This window comes from Limulus polyphemus, unplaced genomic scaffold (genome assembly GCF_000517525.1).
Source record: "Limulus polyphemus unplaced genomic scaffold, Limulus_polyphemus-2.1.2 Scaffold44, whole genome shotgun sequence".
Classification (NCBI taxonomy): domain Eukaryota; kingdom Metazoa; phylum Arthropoda; class Merostomata; order Xiphosura; family Limulidae; genus Limulus; species Limulus polyphemus.
The window spans coordinates 1479495-1502739 of NW_013665654.1; the positions used below are offsets into that span (position 1 = coordinate 1479495).

At 33.8% G+C, this 23245-nt stretch overlaps 1 long non-coding RNA gene across 1 annotated transcript; it reads left to right on the top strand.

Annotated features, from left to right (window-relative positions):
- Window positions 1-13432: 13432 nt before the first annotated feature.
- LOC111086532 lies at window positions 13433-21033 on the top strand. Its single transcript, XR_002611280.1, has 3 exons — window positions 13433-13565; window positions 14889-14936; window positions 20956-21033. It is a non-coding gene; the product is annotated as an uncharacterized LOC111086532 (long non-coding RNA).
- Window positions 21034-23245: the final 2212 nt, after the last annotated feature.

The following is a 23245-nucleotide window of genomic DNA, read 5'->3' on the forward strand; positions in this document are numbered from 1 at the left end:
TTTGCTAAATATCCCTCTCAATGCCCATCATACAACCTTCCATAGTACCCCCACACCTATTGGCAACATGGTCGCGTTCAAGCATTCTGGTCTTGAGCATGTGCAGTTAGAGTCCCATAGATTCTTCCAATGACGAGTAAACTGTCGCGTTGCTATGAAACTTTGGTTGAGAACTGAATCGGTAAGACTTCCAATAATCCGAAAATTAATCCTACAAATATTTCGGTCTTATTAGAAAAAAAATCGTGATCTTTGGAAATTATCATCGTACACGTAATTTCTGTTAGCGATGTAAGCCATCTGTATTTTGAAAATATTAGAAAAAACGATAGTGGTGCTGTAATACAAATACTAAATATACTTTACGTTGCATTGCTATAAAATAGTAAAACGTTTATTATACTTTCTGACTGATAATAGTTTCTTATTTCACTTTTACTTCGTGTTCTTATAATTTACTAAAGAAAAATAAATGATAAAACAATGGCGTATGAGAAATAATTTACTATCATACATTCGGACATGAACTGCCCTGAATTGAAACATATTTCAGTGGTTGGTGTTATTTTGGTATTGATACTTGATTTCAGTAAGTTTTTCATACTGATGTTTATCTACAACTGTATAGCTTCGTCCATAACTAGCTGTTATATGTACAGAACTGATACGATTGATAGCTGTAAATCCTATCAGATTCATTGTAAGTGACATATTCAAGAAGCATTTTTCATTTTCCTTTACTGATTTTGTCATTCTTTAAAACTCTCTTGATTGTCACTTTATTTGGGTGGACTAAAAAGTGTAAGAAGTAAACCAGCTTTTTTTAACTTCACAAACCGTCACCAGGATTGTGTTATTAAGCAAATGCTTTTCCCGTATTCTCAACAGACTTGAAAATACTAACTGACAATACTAGAGATACCATTAGTAATAATTACCTAGGTATCCTTATAAATTCACAAATATTTTAAATATATAGAATAAAGTATGATTCAATCCCGAATGTATCCGAAGAACAGCTCTAACCCTACGGAAGTGGGTTGTTGAAGAATAAATCTAAAACAGTGTAAAATCTGAAGTGTTCTCGCAGCACGATATTTTTTGGCTTATCGTTGCTTGAAATACAAATGTTTTTAACATATACAAAGATTACAAATCCGTCTTCAATATTGGTAAATTAAATACACCCATTTTTTTGTATACAAAATATATAAATTTGAATTGCACAAACAAAATGTGACAAAAGAATTTTATAATTACTTTCAGTATTTGCATCTCTGGTACCAAGGGAAAGAATATCAACCCAGAAGAAATTAATTCGATGCTCTGTTAACTTGAAAATATGCAAGCTAGCTTTTAGTAACTAAACTAGTAGTTAAAATGTTTCTGATTCTATTTAATTATCATACTTAGTTATTATATAAACAATACAGTAATCTACTCATTAGACCACCTTCTGTCCTGGAATCCGCGAGACTTACTGTACTTTAGTCATGCCAGAAGGTGTCTTGTGATCCATTCCTTGAGGGGGTATAGTCTTCAGGGAAGGTTCTTAATCAAAATGAGGTCGTAGTTGTGTTGAGCAAGAAATATGACATGTTCTTTGAATAAGTTTCGGGCAATACGAACGCGATGGATTGTTGTATTGATGTCTTGTGAAAAGCCTCTGTCCATCAAGATGGAAGTGCAGCACTGTAGAGTCAACAATGATCGGTAACAACTTTCAACTGTACGGCTTTCTAAAGAAGTGGACTAATCCCCCATCATGGAAACATTCCGTACACCATTACATCCAATTCAATAATTTGGGGCACAATCTGTGTTTCATTCTACGAGCCCATCCAATAATTTTCTCCAGTTGGTCACCAGGGGTTGGCGATTATAGTGTTTCTTATTGGCAAACGTATTAACATTTAATTGCTTCCGCTGCTGAACTCTTTTAACAACCATCAAAGAAAATCTTCATTACCAAAGCTTCTGCTAAGCTGAAATCCCCCTTGATGTTACTCATCGTCTTGAGGACTGCCCTTAATTTAACTACGTCTATGCTTCTGTATGTATAACACAGTTCTCTCAAATATCACATAATCTATTTTACCTTCACAACTAAACGAATTATTCAACAAATATGTGAGGGTAGTCCTAATAAAGTGCAGTATACGTGGAAGTCATTTTAGTACTGTACGTGGTAGCTTCTAATTCACCGTGACGTAACAACTAACTGTAACATCCTATAATACTGGAGAAGATATCGCAAAAAATCAATTAACTGTAAAATAACGCAGCTTAAAGTAGGTAATTTTTTAAAGTTTTTACCACTTTAACTGTTTTACTTTACATTTAAGCGCTATGTCTGCGTATAAATAGTTTATTTTGTACTTAGTCGCAGTGCAAAGTGTCGTACTATGTAAAACAGTATATTAGTTATGTATTTCATTTATGTAACGAATCATAGCAGTTGTCATAGCGAGTTGGAAATAATATGATTGTAAACAGTTATATCGTAGCGAAAACTTTATTCCAGTCATGATATGTAGGGAATTTTTATAATCAACTGAAAGAGATTTATGTGATATACCCCCCCCCCCCCCAGTGGCACAGCGGTATGTCTGCGGACTTACAACGCTAGAATCCGAGTTTCAATATCCGTGGTGGGCAGAGCACAGATAGCCCATTGTGTAGCATAGGATAATAATGTGCTTGTAGTCTATTTTGGTTTTTCTATATATTTGATTATTTCCAGTTTCAGTTGCATTTCATTTTTTTTACTTTTTTCACTCGCTCTTTATTTATTGTTAAAAAACAAAAAACAGTATTTTATTTTATTATCATTTAATATGATGGGTATTTTTCATCGTCCCGTGAATCTTATCATAACAGTTCAGTAAAATGCAGACTAGAAATCTAAATGTAAAGAGCTGTAAGAAAATTGGTAATCTTGAAATGTTTTCTATCTAGACTGTTCTTGGGTGCTTGGTAAATACTATATGTTGATGAAGAATGCCCAACTGAGTTATTCAATCGCAGTTACAGCGCATTGTTTACAAAGAATATCATTCGCAGTTATCATTTTGTAACTTTTGCGACAAATGTATTGTGAAATATGATGTTACAAGCAGCGTGAATAGAATCTCTTGAAAGCTAGCACGTGATTAAATCCACTGAAAAGAGAAATCACATAAAACTCAGTGATAAGATTCAGGTTTAACAAGAGTGTCGTTTTTGGTATTGATGTATAAAATAAATGCTCTTAACTTTAAAAATACAATTTTAAAAGTTATAATGATCACATGCAGAGCTATAACTAGCATACGTAATAAAATTGGCACCTTACGAGCCAGTGGGGGACATTTTTGTTGTAAAAAAACTACCCAATCCGTTTTTTCTTAAATTGAACTGAATTTTTAAGCATTTTTATTGGTTAACAAGAAGGCATTTTCCGCACTTTTTTAGTGTTGGGGCTGCGAAAAGTGATTTGAAGTGGTAAGTGACTGAAATCCGTCAGCGCATCACGAACTTAACGACCAAGACAAGAAACATGGAAGTCTCCAAAGGAACCGGTTAGAACCACCTTGGTAGATATTGTGCAGCAAGCCGAGTACAATATTATACCTGTAGCTGCTTTCAAAGTGTTCCTGTCTCCTCATCCTACTGCTGACAATCGTGATGCTTCGACCTTCCCTACCGAATTGTAGGTGGAATCGTTCGTATCTCAGTTGAAAGTAAAACATAAAAAAAGTCATAGCAGAAGCATAAAAGGTTGATAATTGCTTAATTAATGATGCTGAGAATGTGGCTTTATTGATATATACTGAATTTACTACCAGCAGGTGGACCTTAGTACTAGCTAGTATGGAGACTTGAAGATGTTGTATTTCACTTAAATATTTGTCAATTAACAAACGAAAACTTGTTTCTGAGTTGTCTCGAAAAGATACGTCCAAAATTACCATCTTTGGGAGTTTCTGGATTGAACTTACTTTTAATATCTAACAAAATTGTAGTGCAAAGACAACCCTTGGCTCCTGAGGGACGTGTTAATAATATTCTTCACTAAAACAAGAAGAGTTCCAGAGCTTCGTGCTTTTACAAAATCGCGTTTGTTGTAATAAAATGTTAACTTGGATATTGTCTCAATATTGCGTGAATAGATAAAGGAAAGTTCTATATTACAAACATTTAGCTAAATATATAAAAAATAAATAAATTTTCTTTTCGGTGATAAAAACGAATATTTCTAATTTAAATTGATTTTTACAAATGTTTTCTAACTTATCATTTGCATGTAGTATGTTTTGGCTGTATATTCCAAAAGCCATGAACTGTCAATTGTACGCTGCTGGCATTTTGTTATCACACTTCCAATGCAATGATTGGTTGTTAAATCAGCGAGGAAGAAAATTCTTAACCACAAATAAAGTACAGGAGAGCTCGTCGTTTGTAATAAAACAGGAAAATAGCCTCATACGATGTTCGACGCGTTTACGGTCAACGCACACATTCACACAAACATACAGTGTATGAATAATTATGGAAAGACACATGAGATATACATACAGGAGGTGCAAACAACAAGCAAAGACTACTGGATGGTGGATCTATTAATGGTTGAAAACATTATCACAGAAAATAGAAAAGTGTAGTTCTACAATGCACTGACATTTTGTATTATTACCTCTCTGCTTTACACAGAGTATTGCACTTTGTTTTCATGCTGCCATACATATTGTTTATCCAAGCACGAGTGTAGAATATTGTTTTAAATGTATTTTGTTACTCCTCACAATTCAACCGTGTTGTTTATTCAGCTGTTGGCTGTCTCAGTTTTTACATAAACTATACTGCCTCAAGAATGTTCATATCGAAACTATAGTTATGAGTGTTCCATTGGCCTCTTTGTTTCACTTAATTTACTGTGTGCTTGGGATAATTGTCTTTTGAAAGATTAATCTCCATCTGATAAGTTGTGTCCAAGGTAGATAGCGTGATGGATCAGAGTCTGCATGTACTTAAACTCGGGATGCTGTCAGTTTTGTGTTATTACCAATACAGTTGCTTAATTGCAGCCCCAAACTTGTGCTGATTTCTCACACCATGCTTCATTGTTGATATTGTAGATCGATACTATTCTGCTTTCCTCTGTTAAATAAATTGTTAGCGAGCAATTCGCACTTAATTTCATCCGTACAACAAAGCAACTTTCCTTATTCTACTGATTATGGTCCGATTCCCAGTTCAAGTCCTGATCTCGTTACCTCTTCTCAGTAGAGTGCTTAAAGTAGCTACAAGTTCAATGAGACCATTTTATGTTAATGTATCTCTTAGTGTTCCAGAAGTAGCATTCATATCTATGTTTACAACACGATTGTTGGCAAGATCCACACTCGGTCATCGTCTGATTAGTAAAGAACGTACCCTGAGATACTTATGAGCAGTTTTTCTTCCTCGACTACATAAGTGACAATTTCAAGTATACCTTCTTCAGTCTTGCTTGAGCTCGTACTGGGGCATGGAGTCTTGCCATAAGTTTTCTCAAGGAGTATCCTTAACCAGCCAAACCTTTAATTTTTACATGCTTGCAATATAATATGCCCCCCAGTGGCACAGCGGTATGTCTCCGGACTTACAACGCTAGAAACCTGGTTTCGATACCCGTGGTTGGCAGAGCACAGATAGCCCATTATGTAGCTTTGTGCATAACTACAAACAAACAAGCAATATAATACCTCAATCCTAAAAGTCATGAAAAGTATCACACTACTACTATGTATAGTATGTAGCATGACTACCGATATTTCAATAGGTTTTATACTGATGTGACAGTTTCAGATTTGTTGGATCTGTGTATCGAAACCTGGATTCTAGCGTTGTAAGTCTACAGACATACTGCTATGCCACTGGGGGCTTTTGTACTGGAAGTAACTAAGTGTGGCTAGCTGTAACAGTTTCGATGGATGTTCTGGTTATATGTTGAATCCTCTTTTGTTTTGTGTCTTCGAAAATAATGTCTGCACTACGTTGTATTGCTTCTTGAAAAGGGATTTGAAGGACTAAGTTTACGACATTGTTATATTGTTGCTTTAAATGCAAAAACGTTTTATACCTGTGTATTTAAGAATTATTGAATTAGCAATCGAAGTCATGCCTGCCTAAAAGTTCTTCCTCAAAATCTACTGTAAAAGCTGTAATTTATATTCAAAAAATAGCTTATCGCCAATAAGCTAACTCAAACCAAACTTTTGTTTGCTATTAGTTTACTGTTATTTGTCTTTCTTTTAATTTGTTTGGTTTATCTTGTCTGTCACAATTTCCTCGGTAACTTTGCTCCAAACAAAATCATATCAACCATTTTTGTTTTTTAAAGCTTCACTACGAATTACGCGATACACTTCGGTAATGATTTAGTTTAACAGTTTAACACCATACATCAAATAGTTCTAGATTCAGGAAACTTGTAGAATATCTTGCATATTTCTACGTGGAATTTCGCAATACATTTTTACATGTCAGTTTTCGTATTCTGTTTAGTTTCATTGTTTTTGTTCGGACCAGTTACTCCTTCATGCTAGTTCTTGGAGGTTTCCATCGAACAATCAGGTAGTATTCCCTAATAATTTTGTAGTTGGTGAATGAGACTGGTTGTTCCTCTAATGGATACCTCCGCTTTGTCATATTATACAATTTCCTATGACCTTCTATTAGAAATTGTGCGTCTTATTGTGCTGTCATAATGCGTAATAGTTGTAATCCTCTGATACATCTGTGTAGCTGAAACTTGTAGATTTATTCCAATTTCCGTTTATAGCAACAAAACAAATATAGTGAAATAAAAAAATATCCAAGGCGTCTAGGAAGAACTACAGTAAGCTTGCTCATGCATCACTGTACTGTTTCTATTAAATGTGTGACATTTACTTATTGTTGTCATAGCAACATGTAGAAGTGTAGTGTGCTGTGGTAATTGATTTTACACTTGTAGATGATGCCCATGTGTTTCCTTTAATAACGTACATGAGACAACGTTGGGTTTTGTCTGTTCTCCAATAATAGTTTTCTACACGACTTGGTAAGGTTAAAATTTTAGTTTTATGTATTACATTCCAACTTGTTATATATACATATTTTCTAAAGTGTATCTTAAAACTGTATTTGATATTTATACTTTAATTGTTCTATTTACATCATATAACGCTCAGTTTTCAATTAAATCATATATTAATTCTCCCTTTGATAAAAAAAACTTATTTCTGCTATTGCTTGTATATTTTATTTAAAAATCAGTATTTTTTTATAAGTAATAAGGGTCAGTTATCGCATTATATTCTGACTAATGACGCCGCTATCATCACGCACGTAAAAATGACCTTTAACTCTAGACGATATTAAATTCATGTCGCATCTTGCGGGTGTTGTCTAATAATTTTATTAAGGAATCAAAATTAAAAAATAAACGGTAAATGGTTTTGATGTGGCATACAAATTATGTAATGTGCTGTTGATTTTTTCGTAAACATCTTGTTATATATTTATAATAAACAGATAAGGCCATTCAGAAAGATAACATTGTCTAGAGCAGTGTTACTCAGCCGGATTTGTCAGACGAACCCCGAGTCCGGGCTTTGGTCGTCGCGACCTCCTCTTATCTCTACAAGTATGATAAAACAGTTCATCATAGTTCATAACAAAAGTGATATGTGCACTTTTCAGACAACTCGAGCACTAAAAAAATTACCAGTAAAAATCAGTATTTACATATAACTTATGTATTTAGTGTTCTTATGGTAAATGTCCTGAAATAAACGTGATTATGATGAATGGGAATTATAACCAACATTAGAATGAACTGCATAATATTTAACTGTACGAAAATGGTTACGGTAGTTGATCGTACGAAAGAATTTCTGAACAAGATTCTTTGTGGTATAGTTATAAACTTAAAAACAATAGAATATTAGTGCTACATGTTGCAGTCAACTCTCTATAGAATACATTTTATAAAACCCTCAAAACCAGTAACACTATATGGCTTCATTTTTGTTTTGTTTGCTTGTTTAGACTAGTCAAATCCTGTTTACCTCATTGACAGGTGGAAGTCGATAATTTTAGTTCTTTCGTTTTGATAGATTTTCTGTCATTTCTCATTACCATAGAGTGCCCGGCATATTGTGAGTCGAGCGCCTTATCCACCTGGCCCTGAGGGTCGCGGGTTCAAATCCGCATCCCACCAAACATGCTCGCCCTTTCAGCCGTGGGGGCGTTATAATGTGACGGTCAATCCCACTATTCGTTGGTAAAAGAGTAGCCCAAGAGTTGGCGGTGGGTGGTGATGACAAGCTGCCTTCCCTCTAGTTTTACACTGCTAAATTAGGGACGGCTAGCGCAGATAGCCCTTGTAAAGCTTTGCGAGAAATTCAAAACAAATAAACCGTTAAGAATTTTCAAGAATTATTAGTGTGTTCTGACAACTTCTGTGTTTTTTGTACAGTCTTGGCCAAAATGTTGCATATTTTGTAACATATATGATCATTATTAAGATGGAACACAAATACCCTTAAACTGGGAAATGCATGCAATATTAAACATCTACGTATGTACTTTTTATAATGAGACATCATGAACGATTTATTAGAGCAGCAAACAATTTTCTCAGACACCTGGAGAGTGATGTGTAATTCAGCATTTCACTTATCACAACAAAACCTTACCGAAACATATATAATGACAAAACATAACATCAAATTATTATAAATAGCTCCTGACAAATACAGATTAAGTGACTAAACTTTCAGATCTTACAAAAATAAAATAATGGAGCATAGTAAAATTTACATCTCATACGACTGGTACATAGTATTTTATTGTAGTACTTCAAAAGGGAATGATCAGTGACGTGAGAGGGGTGATATTATTGTTTGTATATTACACTGTGCGTTTTCAATCTTTTTCAGAACAGAACAGATCTTATACAGCTAGATATTTTCTGACTATAGCTCTCATCAGGTCCAAGAGAGTAGCATTATCTGATGCTACATGCGCTCGTCTATTTGGACTTGTTGCTTTGAAAAACAATTGATTTTACTTTGCTTACCATTGCATTAAGTCTTTTCTTTTCAACTCAGTTAAACCAAAGCCTTAGACTGAATTCCATGATACATTTTTTGCAATTCCTCCCGTTCTCTGTGGTTACTATCCTTATCTGTAAAGTTATCCTTGAAACTGAGAATACCACAAAATAAGTTAGAATGTTGGACTTTGGTTCGTGATCACCGGATTTGTTTTTATGAGTGTACTTATGCTCTATTGTACTTTTTTGTAGCATAAGAATTGTTCATCAGAGACATTTGAAAATATCATTTTCCACACAAAGAACTTATGAACAAAGAGAGTAGTTTGCTACAATCTAGATCTGACTACCAACTCAGAAAGGAGAACTGGAGCATGAAACGTACAGAGTAGCTGATCAGGTTGTACTCTTGAACATTACCCCTGGCTCATATACTATAGGGATACAAGAGTCTTTGTGGTGACGTTTGAGTTGATGGGCTTGGGACTAAGTGGATAGGTCAATGTAAGGCAGTCAGGACAATCAGGATAGTCCACCAGTTGAAGCTGTTTTGCCTCCAGAAGAAAGAGTGAGCTTTGAATAATATAAATGGTTTCTCATGTGGCAAACAGGAATCAAGTGGCTGGAAGATGATTTTCAAGGTAGCTTGTCACCCAGAAACGGAGACTAAGCATTATTCTAAATGTTGGGCTTCCCGGGTTTCAATCATCCCCATTGCTTTTGATACCAAGTTTGTCTCAGCCTGGTATTGGCTGAGATTCCCCTACACATGTTTGAGTTTCACAGTGAGTGAGGTCAAACAGATTTCTCTTCCAGTGTTTAAGGTGGCACAAAGAAAGACTTGACTGTTTCCTTAACTATTTCTGACGGGATATTGTTTGTAACAGGTGGATTTAAGGACAAGACATGGAATGCTAAATGTTAAGTTTGGATAGACCAGCACTTGACTCAATCGAATACATGGAGGAGGAAGAACACGACCGTGAATACGATACAGTTGTAACTGATTTCTGCCAACATTCTGATCTGGTGGAATACAGCTATCTATTGTGCCAAGTTCAAGGGTTTCAATTTTCATTAAAGACGTTTCTCAGAGAAGTTGGCCACTGATGCGAATGATATGCGTTTCCTATGTGGAAAGGCATACTTACTAAGACATCAGCAATTTGTAAGGATATCGTCATGAATAAGTTTGTTGAGGGACTACCAAGTAAAATGATGTAACGTTATCTGGATACTAGAGACATGTAGATAGTATTTGTCATGACTAGGTTCAAAGTTGTAAGTTTGAGCAGGTCACAAGAGAGGAACAACCTGACAGCATGTGTTGAAGTGGCTTCACCTCAATCAGACAATACTCTGAGATGGAACGCCAAGTACTACTCAGCCAAAGACATGCCTCAGAACCTTGATCAAATAATACAGGGTAACAATTCACACCATAAGTATTTGTTAAGCAGTTTACTATTGTAAATAGCATCTTGACAACTAATGTGTCTATTATATTTCAACCAGCTTAAATAGCGATGGTATTGAGCAAAAAAGGTCTTATTAGCACTGGTTGTGTCAGATATAATGTGGGTGATATATTATTATGCCTTATTCTTTATTTTCTCTTTAGAAAGTCTTATTAATAGCTCCTAGAGTCTCCCATAATGGTTGTCATTGCTTCTAATTTTACTTAGACATCAATCTAGAAGAGAAAACAGATGAATATGCTTTCGTTGTAGACACGTAGATTACTACAAAGTGAAATGCATTATCATCTAATGCAGAAAATTGAGCGAAACTGCTTTTTCTACACAACTACGAAGAAGGTGTTGCAGGATCAAAGTATGCTAAAGCTGCAACCATTGTGGCTTCAGAAAACTAATAGAGCCCTGTTTCGATTTGGAATTACACAGTCTTTGAAACGTGTTTGTTATTTCCAGTGGTAATTTTCAGAAAGAATGAAAGCGAACTAAAATTCTGTTTTTATTTTGGATGTGTGAACATGGTGATCCACAGTGATGCTGTTCCACTTCTATGGACATACGAATATCCGGGTACATTGGAAGAAATGTATAAAAACTCTATAACCTGAGCGCTTTTGAAAGGTGGACTTATCTTCTTCAGGTGCAAACTAATTACACCTTTCGAAAGCGCTTGGGTTATAGGATTTTTATTCATTTTTATCAAGACTTCTTGAACCTACGTGTTTTTCTAACACCACGGATACATATTATAATATTTGTTTGTTCAGCATTTTAGGCCTGTCTTCTGGATCCTAGCAAGGTAAGCTGGATGATTAAGCTGCTTTCAGTATGAAATGGTCTGTGTAAATTTTCCATCATACCATTCAGACTGTGTAAGGCATCTGCTACTTTCGAGTGGCTGATGGAACTTATACTGACAGGGTGTTTGCTTGTTTGTTTCAGTCTACTGCTGAAAACATTGAAATGGTTTTTCAGCAGATAAGAAAGAGAGGCTTGGCATTAAAGCCAAGTGAACTTTCTTGTTCACATTGTGTGACTTGCAGTTTTTCGATCAGCCCAGTGAAGGTTGAAACATTCAAGGATTAGCTTCAACCCTGAAAAATAAAATAAACGTAAATTCCTAGGTTTTGCTTCGTATTACTAATGATTTGTGGCCAATTTTGCAAGATCATTGCATAGCTGTTGTCTATTTTAAATTAATGAAGATTATGGACTGCATTTCAGAACTTAAATGTTCTTCACTAGTGATAGCATTTCCAATAGAAAATTATCCATTCCTGCTGGATACTGATACCCACGATATTGAAGGTGGAGCAGTATTGTCATGGGTGCAGGGTGAGTTTTTGTTTGTTTGAATAAAGACTTATTTTTACTTTTTTTCGAGATTTTAACTAGTCCCATCTCTTCAAGTCAGTCAACTCAAAATTTCAGTTTTAATTCAGCAATAGCTTCTCCTTTAGTTAAATTCATTTACTATCCTTATCTGTAAGTTTACTAGCGAACCTGCAAATAATACTATTATTATACAATCAATATCATTACTCTGAATAAAAATTCACAATAATTTGCAAAATACGTTTTATAAAAGTTTGATTTTTCTACATGTTTAACGAATTATTATATAATCAAACATATGAAATGAAAAACAAAACAAAAACTATTTTGCGACGAACATGAAACCATTTTATAGTAATAATGATCAATTGAACTTTAATACATAGTTTATAAACAAATATGGATACTGTTTATTCTTCTTAGGGAATATCATCATGTAAAACACTTTCTTGATAAGCTGGAAAGATCCTGTTCCAATATAAAACTCAATCAAAAAGCACTCGATATGTCGTTGCTTTCCTTTTCCTACTGCAATTTAAAGTGATTTATGTACATAAGAATGTATCGTAAAAATACTAAACAAAATAAATAAATTAAAAATTTATAAATTTAACAGAAAAAAAACAAACTGATTAACTTCTGAGTCTCATAACAAAGTAATTATTCTTTTATATCGGCCTATTTTCAGTCTCACTCTAGTACGAGTTAGTTTACATAGTGATAAAAAGGAACTCGTAATTTATGAATACTAAATCTATGAAACAATGATATCCATATAATGATATCTCACTTTTTTTACACAGTTTTATCAAATGAGTGCTTACCGTTGTGCATTATAGCTTTAGTGACAAAGTACTGAAAACTATTTGTTTCTTTACAATTTTTATATGTATATTATTTTCGAAACCTCCTGCTGGCTCAGTGATAAGTCTGTGGGTTTATGAACTTAAAATAACGAGTTTCGACACTTGCGGTGGGCACATCTCTAATGCCGCTTTGTTCTAAATAACAAACAAAAAAGTATTTTAAATTATATTTTGATGTTTGTTTGTTGAAAGTTAAGCACAAAGTTACACAATTGGCTATCTGTGCTCTGCCAACCACGGGTATCGAAACCCGGTTTCTAGCGTTGTAAGTCCGCAGACATGCCGCTGTGCTACTGGGGGGGGGCATTCTTTTTTGAAACTGTATACACCAAGTGTAACGTTAACTTTCCATTTTACCCATCACTCTCCTTCCTTCCTTATCAAAGTTAAGATTCAATGTCAAATAATTCATACATTAATAACTGAATCTCGATAAAATACACAACATTGTGTTATCAGACGAGTCTCTTATTTAACCCTTTAACTGCTTCTCTTTCAGTTCAGACAACCCTCATGTGTAGAGCTACAGCTTACTGGACGTCTGTGTAATTAATCACGATAAAAAGTAATTGGACTTCTCCTCAGAATCTCAAGCTTTGTCCTTGAACAGCGTCTTCAATTCCCCGTAAATTACTTCCAGTCCTTAATGTAATAGTGTCTGTATACCCAATACATTTGTGATTTCACGTAAACACCAGATGTTAGGAGTTGTATGTTGTATTTATAAAGAATATTACCGAGGCTGCTGTTTCCAGTTGGGTAAAGCACCAGGTTTGTGGATCATCCATCTTGAACCTAGAATAATTAAATCCATACGCTTGAGAGGTAAGAAAACGTGATTTCAGTAATAAGTAACTGTTCACGAAGTTTGTAGATTTATCCTTGGATTATTTTTTCAATTAATTTCTGATCTTTGTATAAAAGTTATATCAATTATTTTAAGTTTATGTGTGAATACTACCACTGACTATGAAATTACATACATGCATCAATCTTTGATACTATTACAAAATAAGACATTTCATTTTTTTCTTTCAACTTTGCCATTTAATAATACTTAAGGCACAGCTTAGCTGAAGCAAGACTTGCGAAGTTTGGCACAATATAAGGCCAGATATGTTATTTTCATACAAATGTGTTTATTTTTAGATAAGTGATTTTCGTCATTGTTGAATAGCTAAAAAGTGCAATCCTCATACATGTGATCCATTTGCAATATTTCCAATGTGATTTATTTATTACAACGATTATAGATTTAAAAGTATTAGTTCAGAATTTACTAAAGTAAGTCACGTAGTTGTTTAAAGCTATCCGTATAGTTGTCTTAAGGCATAATTAATTTAGTACTTCGTAATATGTCTTCGATTTCACTCCTCTGGAGATTGAAATTTGTACAAACTATTATGGAATACCTGTTTGAAATATATATATATACATATCTTTTTGAGTCATGAGTTTTTTCGGATGAAGTAAATACAAACCATTTTTATTTATATTTGCAAAACTAACCAATAAGGGCAATATTTTATCTCATAGAAAACTAATATTATTTTATGTAACGGTTGCGACTGTGCCCACGGTGACATATTCTGATCCACATATATATGTGACCAGTTAAGAATAAAAAAACTTTATTAACACGATATGTACCATCATATATATTGTGGTTGACTGCTCAACAAGGTATGTTAGATTATGTGTTCAAGTATGAATTCACGATATAGCTCTGTATAGTTCAACAAGAAATAATAAAAATGTCTAAAAAGAAAAACTTCAAACTTTCTCCAGACTAACGTCTCTTATAATCAAACACAAAAATGAAATCTATTGACATGGGAAATTATATAGCTTTATCAACATGACTAAAATTGTATACTTATACTTTTTGTTTCAACTACTTTTGTACACCTCCTTAAAAATAATGGTGCTTTTTATGTTACTAGAGTTTAATCATTTAGTTATCGTTTTAAGTTACCTTGATGACAACATAGTCATCAATGAAAGACTGTACAGATCTGTATAATACATTAACACAAAATTTGAGAATCATTATTTAGCACAGTGGATAAACATTTAAGAAAGACGCAGTAAGGAAAAAATATGTACAAAATGCTGAACATTTGAATTAACTTTTTCTTTCTTCTATAGAAAAGGAAGCTTTGAGGAATGATTCGTTCAAACTTTAGGGATGCAAAGGTAAGAACACTGTTACATTAACATCAAAAATATACCACACTTTTGGAACAATGTATTAGAAAGACTAATAAACAATTTTCGACATTTAAATGTGTTCTGTTCAGCTCTATACAGCCTTATCAGAATAATTTTGTCTTTGAGGATACATGTAGTAGAAAACAACTGAAATTCCTTTAGAGGTGTTATAGTTCGTAAATTTGAAAATGATAGATCTAGGAGGACAATTATCGTTATGTGTCTTGGGATGACTGTACATTTGTGCTAGTGAAGAGTTGATACATGTGAAATACTTTAAAAGGTTCAGATAATCTGCACTAATAGAATGATGAGACTTGCAAAGCCAGTAACTTTCAAAGGAGTGGGTTTTTAGTTTTTCATAGATAGTCTTGTGTTCTAGAAGATCATACAGTTTTTATCGTACGTTATTTTATCCAATGTGACAGTTTGACTTGTTTTGGTCGATTTAGTAATTACGACACTCTTGTTGATTTCTTAGAGTTTCAATGAAGCAATGAGAAATATCTATAACATGTTATTGTTATTAAATAATTCGTCAGCTATAAATCCTGTTTTGAAGTTAAAAACCTCTTATCTTCTTTGGTTGATTTAACACCGTGAGTTTATGTTGAGATCTGTATTTTTAGAATAAAATGAGAGACCATAGCCTATAGTTATTATTTCTAAACATTTAAGTTTGTAAGAAGTAAAATTCAAAATACTTTCTTCAGGTTGAGAATTTTTATAGTTTTGATTAACTTATCAAACTTGTTGTTTAGTCTTATCTATTTATGCTCACATTTGTTGAATGTTACAAGTTTGGTTATTGTAAATAGTTGTTTTCTTCGGGCTATAGTTGTTTGCAACTCACGTTTGTTTGTTTGTTTTTAATTATGCACAAAGCCCACCACGGGTATCGAAACCCGGTTTCTAGCGTTGTAAGTCCGCAGACATACCACTGTGCCACTGGGGGGCGCAACTCACGTTTAACGTGCAGATTTTCGGAGAGTATATAACATGAAACTATCGAAACTAGTTTCTTAGTACTTGCTAATATTATTTTCGAAAAGTGTGGTTAATTTAGTTAACGTACCGTATTGTGCATTTTACGTTAAACGTTACTATACTTGCCTGTATTTGTAAAGCTGGCTTACTTATAGTTTGTTGAAAAAGAATAACATAATCCGATGAATTTATCCTCTCAACTAAATTAATTAATCTCTTTTTATAACTATTTTCATGATTATTTGACAAAATCACCCTAAGATTTGAAACACCGACATATCTTGGTTCAATTGGCTTGTTTTCACACTGTTGATTGTTTGTCTATAAAACTATTACAGTGTCGAGCACAAAACAGTTCAAGCAATGGACCTTAATAAGTAGTTACCAATAGACATTGCCGGTATTTCTCTCTCTCTTTATACAAGAGTAATGAATTTTACTGTGATATGTGAAGGATTATAGATATTTAGTGTTTATTTATTTTAGAAGTTCATTAAGATTTTAACTGCAAATTAATGCTTTGTGAAAAGTACGTTTTGGAAAAATCAGTTTCTTCCATTATCACGGTATTCGTAAAGTAAGTAACTCACCAGCACCTCGAATTGTATATTATTTGATACAAGCAACTCATATAATTAATGTCCTACAAGTTTTAACTTTCTTGTACACGTTTTGAAAAGCAGAAACGTGAAACCAATAGAAGCTACATCAACATGCTCAGCTTCACACTTAACCCTCCAAACATATTGGATCTGAAATATTAAATCAACATCTATTATTTAGAATTAGCCTGTTTGAAATGAGGTAAATTTAGAGTTGCTATTTCAATTGTTCTGTTTATGTATGTAATATTCTTAAGCCTCGCAAACTTTCCACAAAGCATCTAATTTATGTGAACGACAATTTCTCAGCGCCCATTTTAACAGCCCGATTCCACAGAAATCCATAAAATCTGGTGAATTCTATAGTATATTTTTGCATGGAATAACATGAGTACCCGTTTCATTCTCCAACTACATGAGGCATGTGATGGTTAAATGGATATGTCATGGAAACATCTTGTGTGAATTTTATAGATGGAGATCCTTCTTCGTTATGTTGCATATTATTGCCTAGGGCATGTGATTGGCTTTTACTATTAACCTCATGTGTTACAATACACCACACTTTGCTTACCACAGCTGGGTTTCGACTTTTTGCATTTCTTTTCCTGGATGATCCTGGGGCTACTGTTTGATCTGTACTCTATTATTTTCTAATACCATTAAGTACAATGGATATCATTGTCTTGAAAATTCTAACCCATGATCTGAACACATCATTAAGGTTTGAGTATATAAATATTTTACGATAGAAAGGTTGTTACACATCCTTCCAGAAAGCAGTAACGCCAAACAACATAAAACCGAGGTTCTGATACATCCGTACCACCGTGATTCTATATTGGCCGTAGTTTTAACTTGGCTTTCTGATTTGCATCTTCAGAATCGTTTTACCATAGCGTATTCAATCATGTGTATTATCGACAATATATTTGAATTTAGACACGTTGTGTTTTTTGCCAGCAGGAGTTTTCACATCACGTGATGGACGAGGTTCACTGACTAAAGCCTTCTGAAATTTCATGAAATAATTTCAGCAGTATAGATACGCGAGTTACACTGAATTAGATGATTGATTTATTATTGATTTAGCGACTTTATTAGTCAACCTGTTAGTTCAGTTTTGTGAATAAGTTCAAGTCTTTGTTGCGAAGCTCTGTGATACATGCCACACTTGAATTTGAAGTTTGTGTTATAAGATTAACTTGTATTTTGTGCTTCTGCCATTGAATGTACGTAGATCTTAATTTATTCCCTAGGTACAAGCCTTCTTGTTTGTGCCATTTGTGCAAATCACTAATGAACTGCCAGTTATTATATTCTTCATCTCCAATTTTTAAAGTTTGATCATGTACAAGTGTTTCAAACGAGCTTTAGCATGTGGACATATAAAATTTTAAGACACAACTGTTTATGTTTTCATTGCTAGGGTGAAAAACTATGGCTGTAAGTTTTCTAGCGACATATTGGAACTATTACAAACAAGTGCCACAGTTGTAATCTAACATCTGACAGTTTTTGTAGGCATATTTTCACTAAGTATGCTCGTTCTTGTCCTGTCATGTCATTAATGAAGAAAGAAACCAACAGACTTCTTCCATTTGCTGTTTAGATAGATAACCATAAATAGTAATACCATAGGTAAGACGAATTGTATCGTCTTCTGTATCTGCACCAACATCAACATAGCTAAGGATTTTTTTTAATCCCACTATAAATATTTCTTATGACCATTTTATCTAGCATTAAAGTACAAATATCTTTACTGGTTCTTTTTTCCCCTTTTTGCCACTTGTTGTAATGAGTTAAATCCTCTTCTGTAGAACCTGGTTCCCCATTAATTCTCTGATATAACTCGAAAATAACAGATAAATGTAGTAGCTAAAGAATGAATGTATGTCACACAGAACTGTAGGCTTTGGTGGGGTAAAACTGCAGTGCCAAAGCCAAATTCCGCAAAAACTATAGGATATGCTTCGTGAGTCAGTTTAGTTTTTCTTTTAATTAATAAGCAATGCCCATTTAAAGATTTCTAAAGGAATATCAGAAAAAGTGTTGTTAAGCATAACAAAAACAAAGGGGATATTTTTTTTAGAGCTTGTACAACCAATATTAATGAAATAACACTTCGTTTTAAATGCTTGTCCTTTTCTAACAAAATAATTTTATTTATTTCTAGTTGTGTTCAAATGACCAACTGTTTTCTATTTTTATTTTTGTTGGTTGCAGGAGTATCACACACATGGTAGCTATGATCTAGAAGGACATGATCTTTAGCATTGCTTTGTCTGGATGTTATACTAGATAACTGGATCTGGAGCAACATTGTCAGATGTGCTTGAATTGGTGTATTTTGGTACTGGTGTCCTCTTTTTGACACGATATAAATCACAATATATATAATTAAATCAAAACTTTAGTTAAACCGTTTACATTTTCCCCTTTTTAAAAAAATAAGAACTTCATTACATGTACAACCTGCTTTATTGCTTGAATATTGTAATTATTATCATGTTTGTTATTAAATATACTACCCTCTACAGAAATGTTATAGTGTCACTCAAGATGAAAATTACTGTCTGTCTATATACCAATGAGCACTGTTGTTTTAGCTTATATATAGAAATGAACCTTCCTAGATATAGCAGCGATGTCATAACTGCCGAGTGAGATGTTATGTTCTTGATCAGATACTGAATATATTATTATGAACATTTAATTTCAAGTATGCTTAGACTTTTCTGTTGATTAGTTTATTGGGAGGACTATTAACATATTTAATTTTGTTATAAAAACGTTACCTAGAATAAAGTCTTCAACAATAAAAAAAAAACAACTAAAAACTAAACAGCTGACCATCAAAAGAAGTTTTCTAATGATATGAACACTTAACTCAAATTTCAACAGCATAAAGTAATATTTGAATAATTAGAAGTGAGAAGAGTCTACTCCTAAGTCATAATCTTAATATACCTTTTTTTTAGGTGCTCAGGAAATGAAAAATATAGTAGGCAAAACATTATGTCAGATGGACATTTTGATCTGTTTTCTCAAAACAATCTTCTTCAAAATACCACTTGTCCCTTTGAATATTTACAATAAAATCTTTTTTAAACAATTTGGAAAAGCTGTATGAAATTTGAAAATGCACGAAATCGAGTATCATAATTAAACTAATAGAAAAGACCGGGCTGAAAACAAATGTTAATTATGCTCAGTCTCAAATTTCGCCTCATTCAATTCAATGCAACATAAATTGGCATTTATACATTAGATGCAGGTTTTAAAATCTCATTTTAAAAACTACAGTACGTCTTAGCAATTTATAATATGACCATGAACACAATAACATGGCCACTTTATAACCTCTGATGACATTACATGTATGGGTCAATTCTCAATCCAGTTCAGTATAGAGATCAGAGTATAATCTAATCTTGATCAAATCACAAATTTAGTGCATGGAGGCATTATACAGTAAACAAATTTTTACAAATACAACTTTAGTTAGGTTAATGTTATTTCTACAAGCATAAGTATTCTAAGAATTTTAAATTAGAGAAATACACATAGAAGGATAATAATATATGCAGAAGAATCTAATTACGACAAATATAAAGCTAAGCTGAAACATATTATTGAAAGTGCTCGGTAGAGCCATACGCAATGTAATGTAAAACAAAATAAATTCTAAGTTGCTACAAAACTCGGGTTTAGGTATTTTTCTATAACTTAAATGATTAAAGTTTTGATTGGGAAACTTTGATTTACAAATATTTATCCTTTACGTTACAAAACGTATATTATACTAACTTAAATATTTATTATAATTCTTTAATAAATTATGGATCTTAACATATTTCAGCTGAGTGAGCTAACTATAACAAAAATTATATAAACTTTACTTGTACATAGCGGGAATAATGACGCAAGATGTATTTCTGTTCTCGGTAATCCTTCAACATTGTGTTTGAAATTTATTCAGGTTATTACCTAATATAATAGCTCATTTTTAGTACATAAATCAAACATTTCCTAACACATTAATGATTTAAACATAAATAGTTTATAATATGCAGCTATCACATCACAACTTCATCTGCAGGACATATCCAGTCCTAAACATTTTTATTTAGTGTTTTTTTTTATCGTATATAGCGACCGGGAACTCACATTACGGACACTGTAAATACTGTATCTGGTTCGAATGATGCTAAACTGCTAAAGACAACTGTGACATATCATCAGATGTTTATGCATTTTTGACATATGCCTCAATGTAAATGTAGTTATATGTTATCTTAATTTCAAAACAGGTAATACATTTGTTCATATTTTTAATAGAGGTTTCTTGTAAGTTTCAACTATGTTCATTTTATAACATTTATATAAATATTTTACCTCTTTCTTCTCAGGCATGGGCAGAGGAAGGACTTGTTTTATCAACCAGCAATGACCAGGCATGTAAGCTGTTTGATGCAGCTCTTACTCAGGTACACTACAACATTTGTTTCATAGAAACAAAATTCCTATAATTTTTCTTTAGAAACTGAACTTCAGTCCATCTTTTTATTCCTAATTATAAATAAAAAAACCTGATCAAATAATGATAATTTTCTTTTGAAAAAGTGATAAAATTACCAAATAAAGTATTTTTACGACAGCGGAAGTCACGTGAGGCTGCCGGCGCGTGCGTGATGAGTTTCTCGAATGATCGGGGAAGTCCGAGTGTGTTCGTGATGCCTTCTTCGTTAGTATAAAAGCCTGGCAGTGAAAATGCATCCTCCAAACTTCTGACACATCTCACTAACTTATACAATCTATCTCTTTTTTCGGGTTATCTCCCCAATGCATGGAAGTTAACACTTATCACGGTTATCGCTAAAAAAAAGGCACCCAATCAATAAATTCAAGTGATTCCAGACTCATAAGCTTAATTAACTGCACTGGCAAACTTCTAGAGAAAATTATAACGACAAGGTTATTATGGATGCTAGAAAACAACAATACATTATCACACATCCAGAATGCGGGACGCAAAAACATATAGACTGCTGACCACCTGGTTCGACTAATTGAAACCACGTTTACAGGATTTAATAAACTACAGGCCACTATTGCCACATTCTTAGACGTACAGAAAGCTTTTGACACTGTCTAACACAACGAGCTTAAGTACAAGTTAATAAAACACAAAATACCCACAACATTCACAAAATGGATTTCTAACTTCTTATACAATAGATCGGCGAAGTTAAAATCAACACTTCAGTCTCACGACCCTTCACGTTTAACGCAGGTGTACAGCAGGGGTCTGTCTTAAGCCTTCTGCTGTATACACTCTTCGTTAACGACCTTCTGCAGCCAACCACGCCTCTCACGCACGCCTCACAATACGCCGACGATATAGACCTATGGAGCACTTCCTGGGACCCTCCACTAGCGCCAAAGAAAATTCAAACAGCCCTTGACAAAATCACACAGTGGTGCAACAAATGGAGGATAATACTCAATCCCACTAAAATCCAGGCAATCATACTCTACTGAAGATTAAACAAAAGACTCAAGTGTGTCAAGCTAGCTAAATTAAACCTCTACAATAACACAATCTCATTCATTAAATCCGCCAAATTCCTAGGAATAATCATAAACACTAAATTAACTTGGCACACGCATTATAAGGAAATTTGCAAGAAAATTAAAACAAGAATAGCTTACCTCCACAAAATTAGTCACCACGCCCATGGATGTAGACCACAAATAATCATGTACATTTACAAAACATTCATCAGACCATTAATAGATTATGGCGCAATGATTACATGTAACATGATTAATAACCAACAGCAGATTTTACAAAAACTGCAAAACAAAGTAATACGTCTCGCCTACCGCCTCCCTCACTACACACCCGCGTGCTACGTTGAAAAACACACATCATTACACACTATACAAGAACACATATCTAAACTCGCCGCCAAATACTACAAAAAAGCCGCCCAACGAAATTCACTCACAGCCGAATTTCATAAAATTGCCGCCACCCCCAAACCATGGTGCAAATACCTGTCCCCATATAACATGATACACAACACCACTACCACACCTCCATGATTCACACAACTACTTATAACATACTATATTCTTTGCATAACCATTTCGCTGTTCAGTGTCTTTCCATGTCTTCAACCCGTCAATAGATCTTCACCTGAGCACTAGTCGGGCTTCTATTTGGTCCTGACTAGTGAAAGTGGGTTATCTCGGGGTACTCTCGTTTCCCCCCACATCAAACTCTTTGCCATTGGATATATAGATCCCAGCCTTGGCACTTTGATCCACTGATCCCCGCCATCCCCGTTTGCTTCATTTTGTTTCGATAACTTGTCAAAATCGGCTGCCGACTTGCTCCTTCTTTAAAGATCAACCGGCCTCTGATAGCCTGGGACTTGCCTTCACTTCCGCCTACTTGCCTCACCATCATACGTATATATACGGGAATATATATATATGTAATATTTTTTTAAAATTAATTAATTATTATTACTTCTTATTCGCCCATAATAAGCCGCTGACCATTAATTGAAATTTAACCTTATGCCACGAGCAGGGTGAAGGAGGATTGTCTAATCTTGGAAGCACCCTTGATTAGTAATTATTTCTTAGGAGATAATTATTTTTAAATCAAAATAACTGCAACAACCTCCA